The following is a 26,659-nucleotide window of genomic DNA, read 5'->3' on the forward strand; positions in this document are numbered from 1 at the left end:
GTATTAAAGTCTATTTTGTCTAATGTAAGTATAGCTACCCCTGCTCTTTCTCTCTCTCTCTCTCTTTTTTATTAATTGAACGTATTGGGATTACACTGGTTTGCAAAAGCATGCAGGTTTCAAGTATAAGACTCTAAACTCCATCTTGCACGCTACACCCCAAGCAGAGTTTCTTTGTGTTCCCATTTTTCCTGTCTTTACCCACCTCCACTTAGTTCCCGTTCCCCTTTCTCTCTGGCTGTCACCACACTGTTGTCTGTGACTGTGTGTATGTATATATGTTTTTGGCTAATCCCTTCACCTTCTTTCATCCTGTCCTGCTCCCCCCCACACACACACACAGCTGTCAGTCTGCTCCATTTGTCCATGTCTTTGTTTCTATTTTGTTCATTAGGCTCCACATATAAGTGAGATTATATGGTAGTTATATTTTTCTGACTGGCTCATTTCACTTAGCATAATATTCTTTGGGTCCATCTATGCTATCACATAAGATAGGATTTCCTTCCTTTTTACTGCCACATAGTATTTCGTTGTGTGAATGCTCCACTGCCTTTTTTTCTTAATTTTAATTTTTTTAGAGAGAGGGGCAAGAGAGAGAGAGAAATGGGGGGGAGCAAAAACTTGTATCTTCTTGTATGTGCCTTGACCAGGCAAGCCCAGGGTTTCAAACTAGCGACCTCAGCATTCCAGGTAAACACTTTATCCACACCGCAACCCCACAGGTCAGGCTCAATGGCTTTTTTATCCACTCATCTACTGAAGGGAACTTGGGCTATTTCCCAATCTTAGCTATTGTAAGTGACACTGCTATTAACATAGTGGTGCATATATTCATTAAAATTATTATTCTGGAATTCTTAGGATGTGTTCCCAGAAGTGATATTGCTGGGTCAAAAGGTAGATCTATTATTTTATTTATTTTTTTTTTACAGAGACAGAGAGTCAGAGAGAGGGATAGACAGGAACAGACAGACAGGAATGGAGAGATGAGAAGCATCAATCATTAGTTCCTCGTTGCACGTTGCAACACCTTAGTTGTTCATTGATTGCTTTCTCATATGTGACTTGACCGTGGGCCTTCAGCAGACCGAGTAACCCCTTGCTCAAGCCAGTGACCCTGGGCCCAAGCCCATGAGCTTTTTTTTTTTTTTTTTCTCAAACCAGATAAGCCCGTGCTCAAGCTGGCGACCTTGGAGTCTCAAACCTGGGTCCTTCTGCATCCCAGTCTGACGCTCTATCCACTGCGCCACCGCCTGGTCAAGCTATTATTAATTTTTTGAGGAATCTCCATACTGTTCTCCACAGAGGCTGCACCAGTCTGCATTCCCACCAGCAGTGCACAGGGTTTCCTTTTCTCCACAGCCTCGCCAGCACTTGTTAGTTGATTTGTCAACATAACCATTCTAGCAGGTATGAGGTGATAGCTCTTTGTAGTTTTAATTTGCATTTCATTGATGATTAGTGACATTTTTTTCAGGTGTCTATTTGCTATCTGTATGTCCTCTTTGGAGAAGTGGATATCCCTGTCTTTTTCCTGATCTTAATTAAGGGCAACACATAGTTTTTCCCCATTAAATATGGTGTTGGCTGTAAGTCTGTCATATGACCTTTATCATGTTGAGGTATGTTACCTATATTCCCACTTTGCTGAGTGTTTTAATCATAAATGGGGGCTGGATTTTATCAAATGCTTTTTTTTTTGCATCTATTGATATGATCATGTGACTTTTATCCTTCATTTTGTTTATATGGTGTATCACACTTTATGATTGCAAATACTCTATCAACTTTGCATCCCTGGAATAAATCCCACTTGATTATGGTCTTTTTAATGGATCTGGTTTGCTAATATTTTGTTGAGGATTTAGCATCTCTATTCAACAGGTACAGGGATATTGGCCTATAGTTTTCTTCCTTTGTATGTCTTTATCTGATTTTCGAAGTAGGTTAATGCAGGCCTCATAAAATAAGGTTGGAAGTCTTCCCTCCTCTTGAATTTTTTGGAATAGTTCGAGAAGAATAAGTATTAGTTCTCCTTTGAATGTTTGGTAAAATATGCCTGTGTAGCCATTCAGTCCAGGACATTAGTTTTCTGGGAGGTTTTTTTTGTTTTTGTTTTTGTTTTATTACTGCTTCAAGTTCAGTAGTTGTTTTGGTCTCTTCAGGTTTTCTGATTCTTCCATATTCAGTATAGAGGATTGTATGTTTCTAGGAATTTATTTATTTTGCCCAGGTTGTTCAATTTATTGGCATATAGTTGTTCATAGTATTTTCTTAACGATCCTTTGTATTTCTGTGATATCAGTTGTTACCTCTTTGGTTTCATGAGTCTTGTTAAAGATTCATCAGTCTTGTTTATGTTTTAAAGAACCAGCTTTTCACCCCAATAAATTCAATGAAAAGAAAGAACCAGCTCTTGGTTTCATTGATCTTTTCTATTGTAGATTTTTTGTTTTTTTAGAGAGATAGAATCAGGGAGAGAGACATTGACTTCTTGTTCCACTTATCTGTGCACTCATTAGTTGATTCTTGTATGTGCTCTGACCAGGGAATCAACCCACAACCTTGGCATGTCAAGACAATGCCCCAATCAACTGAGCTACCCGGTCAGGGCTCTACTGTTTTTTAGGACCCCTGTTCTCTTTTGGTATCCACTTTCATAGAATATATTTTGGAATTTCTTGTCTTTGAGTCTATTTGTGTCCTTAAAGCTGAAGTGAGTCTCTTATATGCAGCATATAGTGGAATCTTGTTTTTTGTCCATCCATCTACTCTATGCCTTTTGATTGGAGAATTCAGTTTTTATATTTAGAGTAATTATGGTTAGGTAAGGACTTATTAATGTCATCTTATTGTTTTCTGCCTGTTATATAGTTTCATTGTTCTTTTTTCCCCTTTGCTTCCTATCTTTGTGGATTTAGGATTTTCTGTAGTTTTATGCTTTGGTTTCCTTCTTTTTATCTTTTTGTGTTTCAGACGTTTTTGCTATGTAGTTACTAAGAAGCTTACATAAAATATCGTCTGTATATAACAGTTTATTTTACCTTGATAACAAATTAAATTGTTTTTGATACCACCATATATAGCTTTATATATTGTGTATCCTTTAACAAATTGTCAAAGCTGTAGCTGTTTTTAATACTTGAGCCTTTATGCTAGAGTTAAGTAAACACATCACCATATTGCAGTATTAGGATATTCTGAATCTGGCTATATGCTTAACCTTTCCCAGAATTTCATGTTACTAAGTAGCATCTTTTATTTATTTTTTTCCAGGTTGAAGAACTCCTTTAAGCATTTCTTGTTAGGCAGGTTTAGTGGTGATGAATTCCCTCAGCTTTTGTTTCCTGGGAAAAGTCTTTTTTTTTTTTTTTTTTTTCATTTTTCTGAGGCTGGAAACGGAGAGACAGTCAGACAGACTCCCGCATGCACCCGACCGGGATCCACCCGGCACGCCCACCAGGGGGCGATGCTCTGCCCATCCTGGGCGTCGCCATGTTGCAACCAGAGCCACTCTAGCGCCTGAGGCAGAGGCCACAGAGCCATCCCCAGTGCCTGGGCCATCTTTGCTCCAATGGAGCCTTGGCTGCGGGAGGGGAAGAGAGAGACAGAGAGCAAAGCGTGGCGGAGGGGTGGAGAAGCAAATGAGCACTTCTCCTGTGTGCCCTGGCCGGGAATTGAACCCCGGGTCCTCCGCATGCTAGGCCGACGCTCTACCGCTGAGCCATTCGGCCAGGGCCGAAAAGTCTTTATTTCACCTTCAATTCTGAAGGACAAGTTTACTGGGTAAAGTTTCATGGTTGGCAGTTTCTTTCTTTTTAGCACTTTGAATATATCATTCCATTTTCTTCTGTCCTGCAAGGTCTGTGCTGAGAAATCTGTTGATAGCTCTATGTGGGTTCCCTTGTATGAGAGCATTTTTTTTCTCTTCCTGTTTTTCAAATTCTCTCTTTGTTTTTGGTTTTAGTTTTTTTTTTTAAGTGTCTTGGAAAAGATTGTTTTGTATTGAAATTTTGTATTAAAATTTAGCATCATGAACTTGGATGTCCAGATAGATTCTCAGATTTGGGAAGTTTGTATCCATTATTTCCTTAAACTTTCTACTGCTTTTCCCGTCTTCTTTTACGATTCCAGTGATGAATCTATTATTTTATTTGTGATATCTCATAATTACCATAGGCTTTCTTCATTCCTTTCCATTATTTTTTGTTTCTATGACTGGGATATTTCAATTGATCTGTCTTCTATATGTGTGTTCTACTTGTTCAAGTGTACTGTTGAAGTTCTTCATTGAATTTTTCAGTGCAGTCATTATATAATTCTTCAGCTCTCAAATTTTTGTTTGGTGCATTTTATATTTTCTATTTTTATATAGAATTTCTAATTTTGTTCTCTGTTGTTTTCCTGGTTGGGTGAAATTGTTTATCTGTGTTCTTATATAGCTCTCTGAACATTTGTGGAACAATTATTTTGGATTCTTTGTTGGATAATTTCTAGATCTCCATTTCTTTGGGGCCAGTTACTGGAGGTTTACTGTATTACTTTGGTGGAGATATTTTTTCCTGGTTCTGCATGATCCCTGTAGCCTTGCATACTTATCTGCTCATTTGGAGAAGCAGTCACCTCTTCCAGACATTATAGACTGACTTTGGTAAGGAAGCCTTTCACCTGTGAGTGGGGACATACTGGATCACGGTGTAATCTTGGTTCTGGTGGTACAGGGTGCCAGGTTTGGGGCATGTAGCAGTACAAGGTCCAGAAAGGCATGATGCCTCTTTGGCTCAAGCTGCTGGGGTCCATAAAATTGATGCTTGTGCTGTCCTGATGAGCACTATAGGAGGTCTGCCTTGGCAGAAAGGGCTGTTAGTATTCTTATGGCTTTTCCTGGTCTGGCAGCTTAGGGACCAGGGCAAGCAGTGGTGGAGGTTGGAGCCAGTGGTGCACACACACTTGGCTGTAGGGATCATCTGTGGGTCCTTTTGTAGTGGCAAAGCCACATGTAAACATACACATAGTGATGAGGCCAGGACAGGATTCAAGGGCTGGGGCCAAAATTTAGGTTTACTGGCAACTGTGGAGTTCCTGTTAGTGTGCTCTCCTGTGGCTTCCCACTTTTATGTTGGCTGTGTACATTGCAGGCCAGTGATGGCAGTTGGGCTGGGGACATGCAGGTACTCAGCTGGATTGATTAGCTACAGGTGAGCACTATGGAGATAGTAACAGGAGATAGGGTCTGATCTGGGCCTAGTAGCATCTGGGCCCTGGCTATCTGTATACTCATTTATAGATACACATACACCCCCAGGCAGGGAACCATAGTGGAAACTGATGACGGGTGTCAGGCCAGTGGTATGCAGATGCATAGCTGGAGGGGTTAGCCCTGAACACAGCAGTATGGGTCAGCCAGATGGGTCTAGGCTGGCATCTTGCACTTGGCAGCTGCAGGAGCCCAGGCTGGCTGCAGTTGTGGCTACAGGGCTCTGGCAGGGATGGGAAAGGACTCAGGAATCTAGTGTCTTTCACTTGTGTACGTGCAGTGGGCCACAGTTAGCCAATTCCTCGGGGCGGGGGGGGGCAGAATATGGAGAAATCTGCTGGGGAGGTCCTTGGAGACTGTGCTGGCTATTGGCTTTGTCAGTGGTAAAATCTGATGAGTTTGTCTGAAGAGCAGGTCTCTGTGAACCTGCATCACTCCTGCTGCATGTCCATTAGTTATAACCTCTGCTTTCCTTCCTTATACCTAGCTGTCTGTGTACATCTCAGGTTTGCTGGTGTGGGCCGGGTGAAACGGAAGCAGTACTTTTGTGCGGTGCCCCCGATGCTGGAGAAGCTGGGCAGTTGCTCTGCTCTTCCTTTCCTGGCAACAGGAACTCTATCTGGGAGATTCCTTCTTGGTGCTGAACAGCACCAGCTTGGGCAGTGGGACAATACAGACAAAATTCACTTGTTTTCATTGTTTTCTTTTGTGATTATTCAGTTTGTGTTGTCCCACTGTGTTGCTAAAACTGCATAAGTGAACTTCAGAGGTCTTGCAGATTTGATTTGGTAAATAGTAGCTGTCCAAATCCTTGATCTTTCTGAAAGGGTGGGGAAGCTGGGTTCTCGTATGCCACCATTTTCCCCACATCATCTCCTAAAATTTTATCCATTTTTTAATGTGTTTGAAGTATAAGAAGGGGCTCCAAGTATGTACATATGATAGTAGAATCCAACATTGATATTTTACAAATAGCTAGTATGAATACATAAAAACACAGACTTATTATCAAATCAGTGCCAGACACTAAACTGGAAGAATTAGCTTAATACAATGGGTGACAAATATGGTATTAGCAGTTTCTTAAATGTCTGTAATCTTCTCCTCCTCCTCTTTCTATGTCTTCCTCTTTTTCCTCTTCCTCCATTTTCTAAGATTAGGTTCCTTTTACTCATATACTTTGAATGTTTTCGGGTATTAATAGCTGTCTGGAACTATCCTGCCAGTCTTTCTCTTGCTCTGTCTTGTGAAAAATCACACATTTGTAAGGTGACAAGCCTAAGATTAAGAATGCTACAGATCAGGCCTGACCTGCGGTGGCGCAGTAGGTAAAGCATCGGCCTGGAACACTGAGGTCGCTTGTTCGAAACCCCAGGCTTGCCTGGTCAAGGCACATATGGAAGTTGATGCTTTCTGCTCCTCCCCCTTCTCTGTCTCTGTCTCTATCTCTGTCTCTGTCTCCTCTCTCTAAAATGAATTTTAAAAACATTAAAGAAAAAGAATGCTACAGGTCACAAATAATGTTGGTGAAGATGTGTAGAAAAAGGAAACATTGTGCATTGTTGGTGGGGTTACAGACTGTTGCATCCACTTTGGAAAACATGAAGGGTTCTCAAAAATGAAAAACAAGACTGCCATACAATGGGAGCAACTCAGGTATTCATTGATAGAAGAAAGGATAAAATGTGATGTGTGTGTACACATACACACATATAAACATGTACATATACACATGTACAATAATCATAATATGTACATATACATGTATATACACACACAGATCACACAATGGAATATTACTCAGCTATAAAAAAGAATGAAATTTTGCCATTTCCAACAACATAGAGGATATTTGTGTGTGTGTGTGTGTGTGTGTGTGTGTGTGTTGTGACAGAGACAGAGACAGAGAAAGGGACAGATAGGGATAGACAGACAGGAAGGGAGAGATGAGAAGCATCAGTTCTTTATTGCAGCACTTTAGTTGTTCACTGATTGTTTTTTCATGTGCCTTGACCGGGGGCTACAACAGAGCGACTGACCCCTCCTTGCTCAAGCCACCGACCTTGGGCTCAAGCCAGTGACCTTTGGGCTCAATCCAGTGAGCATGGGTTGTGTCTATGATCCCACACTCAAGCCAGTGACCCCACGCTCAAGCCGGAGACCTTGGGGATTCAAACCTGGGTCCTCAGCATCCCAGTCCAATGCTCTATCTACTGCGTGCCATTGCCTGGTCAGGCAACATATAGGGTATTATGCTAAGTAAAATAAGACAGAGAAAGATAAATTCCATATAATTTTACTTATATGTGAATCTAAAATAAGGAAAATAATACAGACTCAGATACAGAGAACAAACTGATAGCTGCAAGAGGGAGAGTGTGGGAGGTGGTGAAAAAAGTGAAGGGGAATACAGATTTTGAGTTATTAAATAAGTCATAGGGATGTAATGTACAGCACAAGGAATATAGTCAGTAATATCTTAGTAACTTTGCATGAACAAATGGTCAGTAGACTTACTGTGGTGATCACATTTAAGTTATATAAATGTTGAATCACTATCTTGTACACTTGTAACTAATATAATAATGTATGTCACCTATACTTAGTTTTTTTTTGTTTTGTTTTTGGTTTTGTTTTTTTTTAATATTTTTCTGAAGCTGGAAACGGGGAGAGACAGACAGACAGACTCCTGCATGCGCCCGACCGGGATCCACCAGGCACGCCCACCAGGGGCAACGCTCTGCCCACCAGGGAGCGATGCTCTGCCCCTCCGGGGCGTCGCTCTGCCACAACCGGAGCCACTCCAGCGCCTGGGGCAGAGGCCAAGGAGCCATTCCCAGCGCCCGGGCCATCTTTGCTCCAATGGAGCCTTGGCTGCGGGAGGGGAAGAGAGAGACAGAGAGGAAGGAGGGGAGGGGTGGAGAAGCAAATGGGCGCTTCTCCTATGTGCCCTGGCCGGGAATCGAACCCGGGTCCCCTGCACGCCAGGCCAACGCTCTACCGCTGAGCCAACCGGCCAGGGCACCTATACTTAGTTTTAAAAAAATGCTACACAACATTATTTTTTTTTCCTAAAGCTACAATAATTATCTAGAGATTGCAGTTTGTTGAGAATGATTAACCCTAAACCAGAGATGGAAAACTTGTTACTGAAGTCCCAACTCTCATTATGTGGTAGAAGCAGCCTAGAGCTATGCATTGAACATTCTGAAGCCGCATAAAGGCTATATAGCAGTGATTTCCAACCTTTTTCATCTCATGGCACACATAAACTAATTATTAAAATTATGTAGCACACCAAAAAAATATATTTTGTTGCCAATCTGACAAAATAGGTAGAATTTTTATTTATTCACACATAAACTAACTACTGAAATTTTACAGAACACCAAAAATTGTTGTTGTTGTTGTTGTTTTGCCACTCTGACAAACTAGGTATAATTTTGATTCCATTCGCACTGGACAACTGTTGTTTTGTTGGCTGTTGTCATTTTTTTTATTTGACAATCTAAGGGAAAAGAGGTCAGTGCTCCTGAGTAAGTAGTCAGGTATTGCATGTTTTAAAAACTCTTCAGCATACTGGTTGAGAATCGTTGCTGTACAGCAGTGTGCTTGATTGATTGTTGATGTATGCCAGAAGCAAAGGAAGAGGAACAGTACCCCGATTATTTGCATTTCCGTCCAGAGTTGTTTGTTGTTGTTGTTGTTTTGTGACAGAGACAGAGAGAGGGACAGATAGGAACAGATAGACAGGAAGGGAGAGAGATAAGCATCAATTCTTCACTGTGGCACCTTAGTTCATTGATTAATTTCTCATATGTGCCTTGACTGGGGGGCTACTGCCGAGCTAGTGACCCCTTGCTCAAGCCAGTGACCTTGGGATCATGTCTGTGATCCCACGCTCAAGCCTGTGACCCCATGCTCAAGCTGGTGAGCATGTGCTCTAGATAGATGAGCCTGTGCTCTAGTTAGATGAGCCCATGCTCAAGCTGACAACCTCAGGACTTTGAACCTGGGTCCTCTGCATTCCAGTCCGACTATCTATCCACTGCTTCACTGCCTGGTCAGGCTGTATTATATAGATTTAAAAATTATAAAAGAACCTAATGAAAAATTCTTATGGACTCGCTATTTGCAATCACACCAAACTGGAAATAATCACGTTTTTTAGTGACTGAATAATAAATTACGGTTTTCTCTTTTGCATAGTGATTTGGCTTTTGAGTTAGTTTTTGTATGTCCTTAACTTGTTTTGTATTTTGTAATGGAAAGGGTATAAAAAGTCTGCGTTATTGATACCTTTCTAACAGTATCTGCTTGAATGAACTCATGTAAGTCATTTAATTGCTCAGGTCATCAGGTTCTTTTTCTATAGAATGAGAGGTTTGAATCCTATGTTTTACAAAGTACTATATAATATTGCTAATAAGCATTTTACTCCAGAAATGTGTTTGCCTTCATACATAGCATTATGTAAAGTATATGCTCTAGGAAAATGCTCCATGTTTCATTTTTCTTTTTTTCCTCTTGGCTTCACATAGTTCCTGATATACCTTTACATTCTTTATTTGAAATAGCATGAAACAAGATAATCTAATAATAATGTAAGGTAGTCTAATAATATCTCTCTTAGCTGTAAAGTTTTGTTTGTTTTCATTTTTGCCACATAAACCTTTTGAGTTTTTATATTTTATGGATGCATTTTTTAATTTCCACAGAACAGAAATTTTAGACCACTAGGTGGGGATGTAAACAATACAGCACTTGTTGTTTCCCTTAAGCTTGGAAGTAACTTGATATAGCCTTAAAGCATAATTCCTCATAAAGAGGGGAGAAAACAAAGAACAAACCCATAAATGTACTTGGTTTTGATTGTTCTAAATGTTATGGTAATCCAGATGTAAAAATTAAGCTTTTGAATTAAGAATGAGGGCATCTGTGTTCAAATAGCATACTGTGAAACCACAATTTCTTTGAATGACTATTGTCAAAATATGTGGTATTCATTATTTTCCGGGTTTATTTTGTCCTGCTATATGTTTAAAGGTAGATATGAAATAAGAAATAAAATTTAACAACTCACATACATTGTAATTTCTTTAGGATTTTTTCTCCTCTTTTTGATACTATGAAAAAAAAATGAATGACCATGGCCATTTGGTTAGGTACTCATTTGGTTCGAGTGTGGTACCTATAGTCCAAGGTAGCAGGTTCCATCTCCAGTCAGGGTACATATAAGAATCAACCAGTGAATACATAAATGGGTAGGACAACAAATTGATGTTTCTCTGTCTCTCTCCATCTCTCCCTTCCCCTCTCTCCAAAATTAACATTTTTTAAAAAAAAGAAAAAGTAAATGAGCTCAACCAGGAGGTGGTGCAATGGATAGAGTGTCAGCCTAGGACGCAGAGGACCCAGGTTCGAAGACCCAAGGTCATTGGCTTGAGCGCAGGGTCACTGGCTTGAGCATGGGATCATAGACATGACCCCATCTCGCTGGCTTCGGCTTAAAGGTCGCTGGTTTGAGCCCAAGGGTGCTGGCTTGAGTGAGGTGTCACTGGCTCTGTTGGAGCCACTTGGTCAAGGCACATATGAAAAAGCAGTCAATGAACAACTAAGGAGCTGCAACAAAGAATTGATGCTTCTCATCTTTCTCCCTTCTTGTCTGTCTGTTCCTTCCTGTCCCTCTCTCTGTTTCTGTCTCTCGCTAAAAAAAAAATTTTTTAAGAAAAATTTGAATGATCATTGATCATTGACTGAATGAAATCTGATCATTCAGTCAGTGATCAGATTTACTTTATGTTAATTTTATGTTTATTAGTAATTTATAAATTTCTACATATAATTTGCAAAAGCTAGCTACACAAAACATTAAGAATATCTTTGATACAAAATATCATTGTGCTGTTTTGCAAATAGACTTTAAAAAAATTTATTGATTGAGTTTAGAGTGAAAGAAGAGAGAGGGAGAGAGAGAAACATCAATTGTTGTTCCACTTATTTATGCATTCATTGGTTGATTCTCGTATGTGCTCTGACTGGGAAATCAAGCCCGCAACCATGGCACATCTGGAGGACGCTCTAACCCACGAAGTTACCCAGGCAGGGCTGCAAACAGTCTTTTAAAATTAGGGAAAGAGGCCTGACCTGTGGTGGTGCAGTGGATAAAGCATCGACTTGGAATGCTGGGGTTGCCGGTTCAAAACCTTGGGCTTGCCCGGTCAAGGCACATATGGGAGTTGATGCTTCCTGCTCCTCCCCCCTTCTCTCTCTCTATCTCTCTCTTCTCTAAAAAATGAATAAATAAATTTTAAAAAATTTTAAATTAGGGAAAGAGCCTGCCCTCTGGTGGCACAGTGTATAAGCATTGACCTGGAATGCTGAGGTGGCCACTTTGAAACCCTGGGTGTGCCTAGTCAAGGCACATACAAGAAGCAACTACAAGTTGATGCTTCCTGCTCTTCCCTTGTTTCTCTTTCTCTCCCCCCCTCCCTTCCTGGCTCTCTCTAAAAAAACAATTAAAATGTGTTGTTTTTTTTTAAGGTTTTATTTATTGACTTTAGAGAGAGGAGAGAGAGAGAGAGAAAGGCAATGGGGGAGGAGCAGGTATTTGCCTTGACTGGGAAAGCCCAGGGTTTTGAACCGGAGAACTCATCATTCTAGGTTGATGCTTTTATCCACTGTGCCACCACAGGTCAGGCTAAAAAAAAGTTGTTTGTTTTTTTTTAATTAGGGTAGGAGTTTTGTTTTTCTTTATCATCTCTAAAGTGAGGGAAACTATGTGTATCCAGGAGGTAAAATTGTATTATTTCTTGAGAATTTTCTTATAGATTTTTAAAAGATTTTATTTATTGATTTTATAGAGGGAAGGGGTAGAGAGGCGGGGGAGCAAGAAGCATTTGTATGTGCCTTGACAGGGCAAGCCTGGGATTTCAGACCCATGACCTCAGCGTTCCAGGTTGATGCTTTATCCACTGTGCCACCATAGGTCAGGCTAGAATTTTCTTATCTCATATTTTATGTTTTATTACTTTTAAATAAAATGCACATAGTTATTGATAATTAAATGAACTTTGGAATCTATATATCACATCGCTATTGAGAACGCCCTTTCAGCACACTCCCCCATCCATTAAAGAATGATACCTTAAACACGGGGGTGCATTTTTCCTTCTGAAACAGTTCTATGGTGTTCATATACCTATATGAACCCATACATAGATGGGACATAAAAATGAGACTCAGAGACATGGACAAAAATGTGATGGTAACAGGGGGTTGGGGAGGGGGCGAGGAAGGAGAGGGTGGGTGGGAGAGGGGGAGTGGGGGAGGGGAGGGGCACAAAGAAAACCAGATAGAAGGTGATGGAAGACAATTTGACTTTGGGTGAGGGGTATGCAACATAATCAAATGTCAAAATAATCTGGAGATGTTTTCTTGGAACATATGTACCCTGATTTATCAATGTCACTGCATTAAAATTAATAAAAATAAGATTAAAAAACATTTAAAAAAAAGAATGATACCTGTTTTCTTTCAGAAACTGCCTTGGGTGTTTTGTTGTTCAGTGCTTCATCCTCAGTATTTTGATTCAGCTAAAACTAAAAGGCTTTACCATATTTATTATACAGTATGTCCGTAAAGTCATGGTGCACTTTTGACCGGTCACAGGAAAGCAACAAAAGATGATAGAAATGTGAAATCTGTACCAAATAAAAGGAAAACCCTCCCAGTTTCTGTAGGATGATGTGGCAGCATGTGCGCATGCGCAGATGATGATGTAACACCATGTATACAGCAGAGCAGCCCACGGCCATGCCAGTTGAGATGTAGATGGTACAGAGGAAAGTTCAGTGTGTTCTGTGGCTCGCTAAATTCGAATCCGTGACCAAAGTGCAACGTGAATATCGGCGCGTTTATAATGAAGCTCTGCCACATAGGAATAACATTACTCGGTGGGATAAGCAGTTGAAGGAAACCGGCAGTTTGGTGGAGAAACCCCATTCTGGTAGGCCATCAGTCAGTGACGAGTCTGTAGAGGCTCTATGGGATAGCTACCTAAGGAGCCCTAAAAAATCTGTGCATGAGCCCACATCGAACTGCACTGAATAGGTATGAGACTGGGAGAGTTTTCCTTTTATTTGGTGCCGATTTCACATTTCTATCGTCTTTTGTTGCTTTCCTGTGACCGGTCAAAAGTGCACCATGACTTTACGGACACACTGTACTTTAAATGATTTATCTAGAATAATTGGGATGAATTATATAGACTTACATATCTGCAATTCTTAGGTAAAATCTAGCTCAGAAATGGATATCTGAGACTATGATATATTAGTATTTACATCTTAGTTAACTATATAAATGTAACAATTTTCAACTGAGTAATCCCTCTTGTAAATAAATGACTTTTGTAAGGCTATGTTTAAAATATATGTAACATAAAATTTACTATTCTATTTCATGAAATTGTAACATACCATAACATAAATTTTACAATTTTCACTTCTTTAAATTTTAGTAGTAACAATTAAATTTACACTGTTGTGCAACCATCTGCTGTTTCCAAAATTATTTCTAGTCACAAAAACAGAAACTTTGAAACTCCCCACTCCTCTAGTTACTGGTAACCTCGCATCTACTTTCTGTCTCTGTAGATTTGCCTTGGATAAATCATTTTTAATAACTGTATATTTTTAATTTTCCCACTTGGATGAAAATCAGTTAAGATCTACTGTTGACTTTAGAAGAAATAAAATATAGTATTGAACAGGACTGTGTACATATATACAGATACAAATAGCTACAAAGCATCACAAAGAACAAGTCACTAGTATCAGTAAGTTTACTAAACATATTATTCAGTTTTATGGTTTTCTAAGTATTTTCAGGAAAAAGAAAGCTTTTTATTTTTAATTTTTATTAATTTTAATTTATTTTGTTAAATGGATTTAAGTGTCTCACTCAATATAACACCTCACCCCCCACCTCCGCGTCCCCCTTTACAATTCTTTTGAATATAATGTACTTTATCTTGGAACAAAAATCAAGGAATATACCTACATACATAATTAAGTCCCTCATTTTATTTACACTAATGACAAATGTATTAAAGTAGTATAACAGAAAATAAATAAAGGCATATGAATTAGAAGGAAAAAGGATTTTAAAACTTGCTTTATTTTTATTTTTTATTTTTTTGTGACAGAAAGACAGAGAGAGGGACAGATAGGGATAGATAGAGAGGAAGGAAGAGAGATGAGAAGCATCAATTCTTCATAGCGGCACCTTAGTTGTTCATTGATTACTTTCTTATATGTGTCTTGACCAGGGGATTACAGCAGACCGAGTAACCCCTTGTTCAAGCCAGCGACTTTGGGCTCAAGCTGGCAAGCCTTGCTCAAACCAGATGAGCACACGCTTAATCTGGTGACCTCAGGGTTTCGAACCTTGGTCCTCTGCATCCCAGCCTGACGCTCTATCCACTGCGCCACCGTCTGGTCAGGTAAAACTTGTTTTATTTTAAAGGTTTCATTTGTTTAATGGATTCAGTCTATATGCAAGACACATTAATTTAGAAGTGTCAAGAAGGGGGAGGGACATAAAGAGGGACAAATATAAGGTGATGGAGGATAATTTGAGTTTGGGTGATGGGTATACAACATAATTGACTGTCTAAATGATGTGGAGATGTTTCCCCAATATCTATGGACTCTAACTGACCAATGTCACCCCATTAAATTTAATTGTCTAAATAAAAAGAAAAAAAATGTCAATAGATTACCTAACCAGGTGGTGGCACAGTGGATAGAGCATCGACCTGGGACACCAAGGACCCAGGTTCGAAACCTCAAGGTCGCCACTTGAGCATGGTGCTCCCAGTTTGAGTGCAGGGTTGCTATCTTGAGCATGGGGTATAGACATGACCCCATGGTCGCTGGCTTGAGCTCAAAGGTCACTGGCTTGTACAAGGGGTCATTGGCTCAACTGGAGTCCTCTTCTCCCCTCCCCCACAAAGCATCTATGAGAAAGCAATCAATGAACAACTAAAGTGCTGTAACTACATACAAGTTGATGCTTCTCATCTCTTTCTCTCCCTGCCTCTTTGTCTCTGTGTATCTGCTAAAAACAAAACATAAAACAAAAATACAAAATAATGTTGGTAGAGCCTGCGGCGATGCAATGGATAGTGCACCAAACGCTGAGGTGAAAAGCTCTGGTCCAGGTACGTACCACAAGCAACCAATGAACAGCTAGAATGAAGCACCTACTTCTCATCCACTTGACTCTAAACTCAAAAAATATTTAAAAATATATTAAAAAAATAAAATGTTAGTAGAAGCAGCAAATAAAGGGTATAAAACTATTTTTTCTGGTCATAAAAACCTGCCAGATAATACAATCTTTAAAGAAAGGGATTTCCCTCTAAGACAAATATAGCCACTGTATTTTTCTGAATAAGAGTAAATAGAGAATTTTAAAGACTGGTTACATATCTGTTCACACCTAGAATTTTCTAAAGAAATTTTAGACATGATTCATAATTTAATAAAAGATTTCATATTCTGGCTTTGCTAAGTAGAGACATGCTCAGTAAATAGATAATCAAGTGAATAGAATTCTTGCAAAATTTTCTTTATGGCAATTAATAATGACTTTGGGGTTATTTTTTTTCAATTAATAGTTTGATACTGCTGTGACTTACCTGAAACTTCAGTTGGCCATGTTTTGTCACTATGCCAGGCTAAGCTGGTTCCTCCCATGCCCACTGAGATTCCTATAGTGATTCAGAGCTTGAGAAAAAATAGTCAGTAGTCCTCAAACTGGTAGCTTCAAAGAGCTCATAGTTAAGGAAGCTCTGTTAATGTTTTGGTGACCACTGAGATGTAGATGTGGTTTTACGTCAGTGAGATCACAGGCAAGAGTGGCATCATTGGCTATAATGTTTAAAGACCAATATATAGCATGTTTATTTTTGTGTTATTCTTTGAATGTTTTTGGGCCATGAACAGTCAGACTAGTGTTTGAATAAAATAATATAATACGTATATCAAAAAATAAAATTAATAGTTTGATTCATATCCTAACTATCTACTGGATAACACTAGTAGATATGAGATAATTGAAGCCTTCACTTAGAAAAACTAAGATTTTGGCCCTGGCCAGATAGCTCATTTGGTTAGAGCTTCATCCGGATGTGCCAAGGTTCTGGGTTCAATCCCACTTCATGGCACATATGAAAATCAACCAAAGAATGCATAGATAAATGGAACAACAAGTTGATGTTTTTTACTCTCTCTAAAATCAATAAATAAAAATAGTTATTTTAAAAAAACCTAAAATTTTGTTATATTTTCTAATGAGCTGATATGCTCAGATGTAAAAAGAGTGGGTAATAATTAAATCAGTTTAGGAAATCTGAAAAATCACTTTTCTATACATCATTTTAGATAGAATTATACCTTAATTGTACCAGAAAAGTATTTACTTGATCTAATTTTATTGTCTCTTGAGACAGACTTTCTTAGGTTTTATAATTTCTAACTGGAAAGGTTTTTCCTTTATACTGTTTTATTTACATTGCTATCACTTTACAGTAAGTCCCCAAGTTATAAACATCCAACTTACGTACAACTTCTACTTACGAACGTAGTACCATAAGGGCTATTTATTGGTAATCAACTGCAGTTCAACATCAGTGAGTATGATATCTGCCTGACCTATGGTGGTGCAGTGGATAAAGCGTCAGCTTAGAACGCTGAGGTCACTGGTTTGAAACCCTGCGTTTGCCTAGTCAAGGCACACATGGAAGTTGATGCTTCCTGCTCCTTCCCTCATTTTTTCTCTCTCTCTCCTCTCTAAAATGAATAAATAAATTTTTAATTGATATCATAGAGTTACTCAACTCCTGTGGCAAAGTGCTAACAATGAAGACCTAATGGAACTAGATCATCAGATTACAGCATTTAGGGAAGAAAACAGAGACATAAAAACTCCAGAACAGAAAAAGTTTTCTACAAAAGAATTAGCTGATGCTTTTCGTCTTACTGAAACAGGAATGGCTAAGTTAGAGGAGCAAGATCCTGATACAGAGAGGTTCAGTAAAGTTTACTCTACAGTTACCAAAGGCCTGAGATGCTGAAGGACCATTTATGATGAGATTAAGAAAAGCTCTGTACAAATGCCCTTTGAGGCCTACTCGAGGAAACGGACTGCAACAGCAGGATCAAACCCACTCTAACTCGTCCCATCCTCCCCAACAAGTCCGTCATCTTAGATCACACGAGATTGTTTCAGGTTGTATTTGAAAATGTTTAAGTATTTATATGCACAGAAAGATAAAAATAAATACAGTGATAAGATAAACATTTGTCTAAGTTGCATTTAAGTTCCAACTTACATACAGATTCAACCTAACAAACCTGTAGGACCTATCTTGTTCGTAACCCAGGGATGGCCTGTATTTACCTTGAACTTACTCCTTCATATCCTATCTTTGAGAAATGGAGAACAGTTTACGGATGCATGCAAATTTCTTCTATCTCTGAGGAATCGAAGGGATCTTACAGTACTTTGGCTCATTCAAATTCATTAAATTATGTTCTATTGTGCCTTTTTGTACTGAAGGGACTGAGAAACTAAAAAGTTCATTTCCTGCATATCTTAATGCTAGGGTTCTGGATACACATTAGGTCTCTCCAGTAAGATGTATTTCTTCAAAATTTGAAAGCCAGAAGTGAAATGAAGGCTACCTTTCTTCTGTTCTTGGCTTTTGCTGTTAGCCATCATGTCAAGATGTTCAGTGATGGTTCTAGCTGGCTGGGTCAGTGGTAGAGCGTCAGCCCGGCCTGTGGATGTCCCGGGTTTGATTCCTAGTCAAGGCACACAGAAGAAGCGCCCATGTCCTTCTCCACCCCTCCTTCTCTCCCATCTCTCTCTCTTATTTTCTCTTTTTCTCCTGAAACCATGGCTCAGTTGGAGCAAGTTGGCCCCCGGTGCTTAGGATGGCTCGCCTAAGGAGCCATGGCCTCGCCTCAGGAACTAAATATAGCTTGGTTGCTGAGCAACAGAGCAACAGCTCCAGATGGGCAGAGCATTACCCCATAGGGGGCTTGCAGACATCTGTTTCTGCCTGCCCCGTTCTCACTTAAGAAAAAGAAAGGCCTGACCTGTGGTGGCACAGTGGGTAAAAGTGTCGACCTGGAATGCTGAGGTTGCCGGTTCGAAACCCCAGGCTTGCCTGGTCAAGGCACATATGGGAGTTGATGCTTCCTGCTCCTCCCTCTGTTCTTGCTATCTCTTTCCTCTCTCTGTCTCTTTCTCTCTGTGTGTCTCTCTAAAAAAATGAATAAATAAAAATAAATAAATAAATATACCTGACCCTTAAAAAAAAAAAAAGAAAGATGTTCAGTGAATTTGTTTTGGGAGTCTTTTTTTTTTCTTTTTTTAAAATATTTTTAAATTCATTTTAGAGAGGGTGGACGGGAAGAGGGAGAGAGAGAAGGAAGGAGGGAGACAGAGAGAGAGAGACAAGGAAGCAGGAGCAGGAAGCATCAACTCCCATATGTGCCTTGACCAGGCAAGGCAGTTTCAAACCAGTGATTTCAGCATTCCAGGTCAATGCTTTAACTACTGTGCCACCACAGGTCAGGCCTTGGTTTTTTTTTAGGAGAATGGAGGGGAGATAGTGAAGCAAACTCCCACATGCATCCCAACTGGGATCCACCTGGCAACACTGGGGCCATGCTTAACTACTGAGCTATTTTTAGCACCTGAGGCTGACTGCTGGGACCAACCAAGCTACCTTCAATGCCCAGGGCCAATGCTCAAACTGTTTGAGCCACTGGGTGTGGGAAGGGAAGAGGGAAAGAAGGGGGAGAGAGAAGGGGAAAGAAGCACATGGTCACTTCTGGTCACTTCTATGTACCCTGACTGGGAATTGAACCCGGGACGTCCATACACCAGCAACACTCTGTCCACTGAGCCACTGGCCAGAGTGGGAGTCATTTTTAAAGAGACTTTTTAGAACATGCTTCTCTAGTCTTTCTTGCAATTTTTTAATTCCTCTAATTCCTGTGTTAAATGTCTTTGTTGCCTGACCTGTAGTGGCGCAGTAGATAAAGCGTTAACTTAGAATGCTGAGGTCACTGGTTTGAAACCCAGGCTTTCCTGATCAAGGCACATGCAAGAAGCAACTATGAGTTGATGCTTGCTTTTTCCTCCCTTTCTCTCACCCGCACTTCCATTCTCTAAAATCAATAAACAAAAAATAGTCCTTGTTAATAGGGAAACAATAGAAGTATTGCCAGTAAGTTGGGAAAAATATAAGCATGCCTAATATTGCCATGCAAGTTTTAGACAACACAAAGAATTTGAAGGTGTAAATACTGGAACGGAAAATAAGTAAACTATTTCTGTTTGCAGATGGTGTAATTCTATATCCAAAAAAATCCCCCAATCATAAACTAAATTAAAAAACTAGTTAAAACAATGAGAGAATTTAAATAACAGGTTATAAACTAAAAAAAAATTAACATCCCAAACAGAAAGAAGCATAGATGCAAAGAAAGAGAAGACTAAATTTTCAATAGTAAAAGAAAATATAGCAAAATAGATCTAGGCATAAACTTAACACAAAATGCCTAAAACCACATGAGATAAAATATAAACCCCCAGAAAGATTTCAAAGAAGGCATGAACCAAGAGGGCATTTTTTATATAAACTTTATTAAAGGGTCAATTCTTAAGTTAATTTATAAATTAAAATATTAACCTCAATACAGATACTCTCTGGGTTTTTTGTTTATAGCAAATAAAAGTAGATTATAAAGTTTATTAGGAAAAAACAAAAAGCAAGAATAACCATGAATATTCTGAAAAAGAAGAGCAATGTGGGGAGACTACTGTTTCCAGATATTAAAATTTATAATATACCTACTACAATTGAAATAGTGGGCCTGACCAGCGGTGGTGCAGTGGATAGAGCGTCAACCTGGGACACTGAGGACTCGGTTCAAAACTCTGAGGTTGCCAGTTTGAGTTTGGGATTATTTGTCTTGAGCGCAGGCTCACCAGCTTGAACGTGGGGTCACTGACTTGAGCATGGATCACAGATATGACCCCTTGGTCACTGGCTTGAATCCAAGGTCGCTGGCTTGAGGAAGGTGTCACTTACTCTACTGTAGCCCTCCCCCACACACACCCTCCCGTCAAAGCATATATGAGAAAGCAAGCAATGAACAACTAAGGTGCCACAACAAAGAATTGATGCTTCTCATCTCTCTGACTTCCTGGCTGTGTGTCCCTATCTGTGTGTGTGTGTGTGTGTGTGTGTGTGTGTGTGTGTGTGTGATAAATAAATAAGTAAAAAGTTCAATTTAAGGAAGAATTTTTTCTTCTATACCTTTTACCTCAGTTTATAACTGTTAATTTTTACATATGCGTTTTTCCTTTATACACACATTATTGTTGTTATTATTTTTTTATTTTGCTGAACTATTTTAGGATAGTTGCAGGCATTATGATCCTTTACCTTTATTTCAATATTTATCTTGTAAAAACAAAGATGTTTTCTTATATTACTACAGTATGATTATGAAAGTTAGGAAGTTCATTGTTGATATAATACTACTATATAATAATATGCAGTCCTCTTTCAGTGTTTGTCTCTTTATCCCAATTGTTCTTTTTAACAATTCTTTTTCTCATGTATAGTCACACATTTCATTAACTGTTATATATTATTAGTCTTTTAAGATCTGGACGAATTCCTGCCCTGGCCAGGTAGCTCAGTTGATTGGAGCATCTCTGATGTGCGAAGGCTGCAGGTTCAGTCTGGTCAGGGCACAAGGTTCAACCAGTGAGTGTTGAATGGGTTGAACAACACGTCAATGTTTCTCTTGCTGTCTATTCCCCAACCCCTCTCTCAAACCAATAATAATAATAATAATAAAAAATAAACCTGGACAACTTCCTTAGCTTTTCTTTGACTGTTATGAAAGTGACATTTTGAAGTGTAGAATTTAGTTGTTTTATAGAATTTCTTTAAAATTGGGTTTGTCTTACCTGGCCTATGGTGGCACAATGTCAACCTGGAACACTGAGGTCGCTGGTTCGAAACCCTGGGCTTGCCTGGTCAAGGCACATATGGGAGTTGATGCTTCTTGCTCCATCCCCCTTCTCTTTCCTCTCTCTCTAAAAATGAATAAATAAAATCTAAAAATAATAAAATAAAATTGGGTTTGTCTTATTTTCTCATTAAATTCAGGTTATGCATTTTTTATAGATTTATAGAAATATATTTCAAATTCCATAAAATTGACCTACTTAATATGTACATATTAGTAGTTTTTAGTATATTTGGAATTGTACAACCATCACTACAATCTAATTTTAGAACATTTATCATACCCCAAAATGAAATTACTGGTCATGCCAATACCTGTTCCTTTCCTCTACCGTCCCAGCGCTAGGCAACCACTAATTGATTTCTGTCTCCATGGATTTCCCTATTCTAGACATTGCATATAAATGGCATCATAAGACTATGAGGTCTTTTTTTTATTTTACTTGTTTCTTTCACTTAATGTTTTCAACGTTCATCTTTGTTGAAATGTGTATTGTAATGTCATTAAATTATCAAATAATATCCCATTGTATGGATAATACCACATTTTATCAATTCATCAGTTGATGGACAGGTTGTTTCCATGTCTTGGCTGTTATGGCTAGCATTTCTGTGAACATTTATGTACAATATTTTGTGCGAGCATATGTTTTCAGTTTTTCTGGGTATATACCCAGGAATTTCTGGGTCACATGGTAACTCTATGTTTAGCATTTTTGATGAACTGCCAACCTGGTTTACAAAGCAGTTGTACCATTTAACCTCCCTACCAGCAATGTATGAGGGTTCCAATTTTTCTATATCTTCACCAATACTTGTTACTGTCTGTCAGTTTTATTTTACATATTCTAGTGGATGTGAAGTTGTATCTCACTGGTTTTGATTTGGATTTCCCTAATAACTTGAGCATCTTTTCATATGCTTATTGGTCATTTGTATATCTTCTTCGGAAAAAATGTCTATTTAGACCCTTTGCTTATTTTTAATTTTATCAACAGTAAGTTTTTTATATTTTACGGACAAAAGAAGTATGATTTGCAGATGCTTTATTTCATTCTGTAAGCTGTCTTTACTTTCTTGTTTTTGTCCTGCGAAGGCACAAAAGTTTTTACTTTTAATGAAGTCCGGTTTATCTACATTTCTTTCAATTATCTGTGATTTTTTGGTGTTGTATCTAAAAAACCATTGCATAATTCAAGGTCATAGAATTTACTCCTATGTTTTCTTTTGAGATTTTATAGTTTCAGCTATTGTATTTTGGTCTATGATCCATTTTGAGTTCATTTTTGTGTATGGTGTAGGGTAGAGATCCAGCTAATTTTTTTGCATGTGGATATTCAGTTTTCTCAGTACTCTTTTTGTTTTCCCACTGAATTCTCTTGTTAACTCTTGTAAAAATTAATTTACTGTAGATGTTAGTGTTTATTTTTGCTCTCTCAATACCTTTCCACTGAAGGTTCTCTAACCTTGTTCTTTCTTTTTTTTAATTTTTATTTATTGATTTAAGAAAGAAAGATAGCAGTTTGTTGTTCTGTATTTATTGGTTGTTTCTTGTATGTGCCTTGACCAAGGATTTAACCCACGATCATGGGATATTTAGACAATGCTCTAACCGACTCAGCTACCCTGCCCATGCCCAACCTTGTTCTTTTACAAGATGATTTTAGTGTTCTCAGGTCCCTTTTGGGTTCTATATGGATACTAGAATCAGCTGGTTGATTTCGGGGGTGGGGGAACGCAGCTCGATTTGAATGGGTATTGTGCTGAATCCCTTCATTAATTTGGGGCATATTGCCATTTTATTAATGTTAAGTATTTGAAGCCATGAACATGGACTATTTTTCCATTTATTTAGAGCTTCTTTGACAATGATGTCACTTCAAGCATACAGTCTTACATTTCTTTTGTTTAATTTGTTTCCTAGTATCTCATTTTTTGAGCACTTCTATTTCCATTACAAGATATTTTATGCTCAGCTTATACATTTTCTTTCCCAGTCTTAAAATGAACCATTTCTCTAAGGAGCCCTGGGTACTCAGTGTGTTTTTAAATAGTCATTTTAGATGGGAAGCTAAAGCCATCTGAGTTTAAATATCTTGTTTGTTGTCCACTGAAATAAGCCAGAATTCTTTGGAGAATACTGCTCTCATGTTTTCAGTCAGGAAAAATAATAGTGCTCTATAATATATTATTGTTAGAAATCAAAAATATTTGCAAGATGTCTGGAAGTACTGACAAAGATGCCAGCTTCAGAGACCTTTATTGGCTAAATTTTGATAATTCAAAGATTAAAAAGAAGACCATAATTATAACTGGAACCAGTTGAATTTTTAAAAAGCCCTCAGTCCATGATGATGCTTAGAAGGAACAAGTTGTGTTCAGTAAAGCCATAGCTATATATGTATGAGTATATATGATCCCTAATTACAAAAAAAATAAAAAATACAGAAGTATATACCTCATGGCTACTAGCTAAATGATAACTCATCAAGGATCAAGAATTGGACTTCGGAGGTGATTGTGATCTTTAACTGTGTTTAATGTAAGAATTTTTCCAATACAAATGTAGTTGCAGGTATATTGAGGGAACCTTCAAGAAAGTCTGGGGCCTGGTTTTAGACAAAGCTTGGCATTCGACCTATAACTCACCTGCCTCCAAAAGAAAAAACCTCCCAGAAATATGCTATGTGCATTTTGTATACTTATACCAAGTTAGCTGGCAAAACTCCCCAGAATCTTAAGCAATGGGAGGAGTCAGAAAGCTATAATATTCCCCTTCCTCCAGAAGAATAAAGTAGGTACTCCTTATCCATGGAAAACTTTCACTCTTGGCTGACCAGTGGTGGTGCAGTGGATAGTGTGTCAACCTTGAGCCTGGGATCATCAAAATTATCCCTTGGGTGCTGTTTTCAGCCCAAGGTTACTGACTTAAGCAAGGGGTCGCTGGCTCAGCTGAAGCCCCCAGTCAAGGCACGTATGATAAAGTAATCAATGAACAACTAAGGTGCTGCAACTATGAGTTGATGCTTTTCATCTTTCTTCCTTCCTGTCTGTCCTTATCTCAGTCTCTATGCCTCTCTAACTAAAAAAACAAAAGAACAATCATCCGAACCCCAAAGTATTTTTCATCAGGAATCATAGCAGCCAGACTTTAAAGATAAAACAATAAATTAGTGAGCCCAAAATTCTGTGTTCAGTGAAAATACCCGTCAGAAATGATGGCAAAATTAAGACAGTTTTTTAAGTGGAAAACTAGGAGAACCTTTTCTCTAGTAGAATTGTACTACAAAAAATGGTGATGGGAGTTCTTCAAAGGGAAAAGGATAATATTAACAGAAAACTTTGATTTTCAGGAGCAATTGAAGAGCATCAGAAATGGTAAATATCTGAATAAAAATAAAAAAGTATTTTTATCCTCTTAAGTTCTTTAAAAGGACATATGGATGTTTAAAGTAAAATTATAACATTGTCCTTTGGCATTTTCAAAGTATGCAGAATATAATACATAAATGTATAATAAATTAAAACTATAAGGAAATATATGAAACTGTAATAAAGTATGGTGTGTGTGAGGGTATGATTAAAGGACCTGTATGTTTGCAAGGTGTTTATATTTTACATGAAAGGTATTCAGGTTGAATTCTGAAAGATTAGAGATGTATATTATGTTTCTTACAGAACACTAAAAATGAAAAATATAGAGGTGTAGCTCAAAATCCAACAGAAATATTAAAAGACACAAATTAGGGAACAGTAACAACAAAACAGCAGAGAGAACAAAAATAAAATAATATTACTGTTTCCCCTTCTGTAACCACTTAGAATAAAGTTGAGTGAGATCATGAGCAAGTTATGTATATCCAAATTTTAAAAATGTATATATCACTTATTATTTTTCCAAATAGTAAAGTGAGCCTAATTGAAATATTTTCAAACTGGTTCACCCTTAATTCTTAGTTTCTACACTTAGTATCATGCATTAATCAAGTATGTACTCCAAGAAATATTTTCCTGTGTTTAAGACAGGAAAATAAAATTATACAATAGGATACACACATGTGCCCAATAATCTATAGTAGTTATTAATCTAAACAGCAAAAGCAAAATGTGTGAATTACTTAATGGGATTTTGCTTAAACACTGAAGCATGAATTGTCTTTGACAAAACTAAGTAAAACCAACTTTCTCATGTGAAAGTATGCTTTGACAAGAGTCTACTTGCAATGTGTCATCACTGGACTATTACTAAAATATGGACTATTGTTCAGCCACCCACAGAATCACAGAATATGTCATTTGCCTTATCGGGTATATTATATTAAAGGATTTAACACAAATATACATAATTATATATATATATATATATGTTGAGAATCATAAAAAAAAATAAAATATAATAACTGGTTGGATGAAATCCAGTCTTAATAATTATATTAAATGTTAAAGATCTAAACACTGCCACTAAAGGGCAGAGATTTCAGAGTGGATAAAAAAAGGAAGACCAAACTATATACTGCTTAGAAGAGATACCCTTTAGATATAAAGGCACACAGATATATTGAAAGTAAATGAATGTCCCTGGTCAGATGGCTTGGTTGGGTGGTGTGTGGTTCTGATACGCAGGGGTTGCCAGTTCGATCCCTACTCTGGGCACATGCAGAAACAGATCAATATTTCTCTCTTTCTCTCTCTACTCCCTTCCTCGCTCTCTAAAATCAATCAATAAATATTTTTAAAGTTAATGAATTGTAAAAAAAAATAAAAATAAATTTAAAAAAATGCCTGACCTGTGGTAGCACAGTGGATAAAGTGTCGACCAGGAACACTGAGGTCACCAGTTTGAAAACTTCGGCTTGCCTGGTCAATGCACATGTGGGAGTTGATGCTTCCTGTTCCGCCCTCCGTCTGGCTTTCTAAAATGAATAAATAAATTCTTTTTTAAAAAGTAAATGAATTGACAAACCTATGCCAGACAAGGTATAAATATGAGAACAAAAAAATAGGTATATTAATATCAGAAAAATAATATTCAAGATAGAGTATATTATCAGAGATAAAGAGAAATGTTGTAAGACAGACAAAAGGATATTGCAGGAAGACATAATTAGAAATTAACAGCAACTTTAAAGTACAAGCAGTAAAAATTGAGATGATACAAGGGAGAAATAAATGTTTCCACATTGATAGGAGATTTTAACAACCCATTTTCAGTAGTTAATAGAACACATAGAAAAAAATCAGTAAAAAGACAACATATAGTATGAATTGCCTTG

At 38.1% G+C, this 26,659-nt stretch overlaps 2 protein-coding genes across 2 annotated transcripts in view; one reads left to right on the top strand and one right to left on the bottom strand.

Annotated features, from left to right (window-relative positions):
- Positions 1 to 26,659, bottom strand: part of MARCHF7 (membrane associated ring-CH-type finger 7) — a 180,271-nt gene that overhangs the window by 103,248 nt on the left and 50,364 nt on the right. Inside the window, exons 2-3 of the mRNA XM_066279520.1 lie at positions 26,174 to 26,299; positions 21,326 to 21,475 (exon numbers count right to left, since the gene is read on the bottom strand). The gene's annotated coding sequence lies outside the window, so the exon portion shown is untranslated. The remainder of the gene's footprint in view (positions 1 to 21,325; positions 21,476 to 26,173; positions 26,300 to 26,659) is intronic.
- Positions 1 to 26,659, top strand: part of BAZ2B (bromodomain adjacent to zinc finger domain 2B) — a 452,863-nt gene that overhangs the window by 42,602 nt on the left and 383,602 nt on the right. The gene's annotated exons all lie outside the window — the stretch shown is intronic.

This window comes from Saccopteryx bilineata, chromosome 5, assembly GCF_036850765.1.
Source record: "Saccopteryx bilineata isolate mSacBil1 chromosome 5, mSacBil1_pri_phased_curated, whole genome shotgun sequence".
NCBI lineage: Eukaryota > Metazoa > Chordata > Mammalia > Chiroptera > Emballonuridae > Saccopteryx > Saccopteryx bilineata.